This window comes from Echinops telfairi, unplaced genomic scaffold (assembly GCF_000313985.2).
Source record: "Echinops telfairi isolate 266 unplaced genomic scaffold, ASM31398v2 ScPeMD7_2565;HRSCAF=3150, whole genome shotgun sequence".
NCBI lineage: Eukaryota > Metazoa > Chordata > Mammalia > Afrosoricida > Tenrecidae > Echinops > Echinops telfairi.
The window spans coordinates 12,937,973-12,940,180 of record NW_022106463.1 but is presented as its reverse complement, the minus strand read 5'-3'; positions in this window follow the sequence as shown (position 1 = coordinate 12,940,180).

The window sequence follows — 2,208 nt, the reverse complement described above, 5'->3', positions numbered from 1 at the left end:
TTTTGGTTATTAGTCATTCATTTGATATATCTCTATCAATTGGTTTTTACTTTTTCTGTGTTAGCTTCTGTATGTTCACCACATCAAACAGATGTAAACCAAAAACTCCACCACCCCCAGGTCAATGCTGACACATAGAAGCCCTGCAGCACAGAGCAGAACTGTCCCTTTAACATTTCTGAGATTGTAAATCTGTACAGGAGCAAAAAGCCTCCGTTTTCTCCCAGGACTCCAAAAATATATAGGTGAATAAAGACAGCACAAAGGGATAATTTCCAGTTTTTAATAGGTGCCTTCAATCTGTTTCCATTTATTTTGGTTACTTCTATCTAAGTCACCTAAAGAACAGAATTTTATTTTTCACAGTTCTGAAGACTGACAATACAAATCAGTGTCTGAGTCAGACAAAGACCTTCTTGTTGGTAGCCCCCCACCCCCCAAAGCACTGCTTGATTCCTCGACATTCCTTGGCTTGCAGATAATCTTCACATGGAGTCTATCTACTCTTATATGTATGTCTGTGTCCTATTTTGTTGTTGTGGTGGTTGTTGCTATTACACAATCATTGGCTTTATTTGAAAACATGTCTATCCTGCATCAAGCACCAACACAGCCATGACCAAGAAATCCATTATCTCGTTCCAGCAAGCACTGAGTCCAGGGGACCTAAAAGCTTACTTTTTCCTGTTCTATGAATTCTTATGAAATTAGAGGCTATCGGTATCGCACAGTCACCATCCTGAGAGAGCATCTGCTTGATATAAAACGTTTTTGTTTCGGAAAATGACTTCAATGTATCTATGGGCAGACTGTGGCAAGTTAGATGGTACATCGTATGATCCCTTGAGCTCCTTCATCTTGATCTTTTAAAAGGTAGTCCCACAAAAATATGTAGCATTTCTATACCCTTCTTTTAATAGCATCTTTAAATCCAGCAGTTTAAAAATCATCACTGGAGAAGGCAACCTACAAGTTGCCTGGTGGCCTTCCCTAAGAAACAAGTCTTCCCTAAAGTAAAGACTTTCTGATTCTGAATAGCAGTAGATGACTTATCTGGACTAGATTAGGGCAGCTGTTGATTACATTTCATCAAAGTTGAAATTTTATCATTGATTATTCTCATCAAAGTCAAGTCTTTAGAAACTAGACACAAACTAGACTAGGATGTATACATTTCAATAAATCAGCACTTGCAAAATTCTGGTGCCACTTAAACTGATGAATCACTAGACACTAGTACTCCATTGGGAAAATGTTTTCAGATTCCTTTTCAACAATAATAGAAAATGTTCAGGATGAAAACATAATAGCTTCTCACATGAATCCAATTATGTCTAGCTTAGGAACAATATCACTAATAGCACATACAAGTAAAATTTTGCTGGTGATCTTTCAACAGTTGCACCAGTACATTGACAGAGAGCTGCCATAAATTCAAGCTGGATTCAAAAGAGGACACGGAACAAAGGCTATCATTGCTGATTTCAGATGGATCTTGGCTCAAAGCAGAGAACATTAGAAAGATGTTTACGTGTATCTTATTAATTATGCAAAGGCATTCCACTGTATGACTCATAACTATGGATAGCATTGAGAAGAATGGTAATTCCAGAACACCTCATTGTCCTCATGCAAAACCTGTACATGGATCAAGAGGAAGTTGTGCAAAGAGACAAGGGAACAGTTCATAGTTTAAAATCAGGAAAGTGGATGTCAGGGTTGTATCCTCTCACCATACTTATTCAGTCTGTATACTGAGCAAATAATCAGAGAAGCTGGATTATATGAAGAAGAACGTGGTATCAGGATTGGAGAAAACTCTATTAGCAACTTTTGAAATGCAGATGGCACAACCTTGTGTGCTGAAAGTGATGAGGACTTGAAGTACTTGCTGATGAAGATCAAGGATTGTAGTTTCCAGTATAGATTACAACTCAATGTAAAGAAGACCAAAATCTCCACAACTGTAACATAAAGATAAATCGGGAAAAGATTGAAGTGGTAAGGGATTTTGTCTTGCTTGGATCCACAATCCATGCTCATGGAAGCAGCAGTCAAGAGATCAAAGGCTGCATTGCATGGGGTAAATCTGCTGCACAAGGCTTCTTTAAAGTGTTGAAGAGCTGAGTGAGAGGGAGGGTAGAGTGGAGACCCAAAGCCCATCTGTACACAATTGGACATCCCCTCACAGAAGGGTCACAAGGAAAA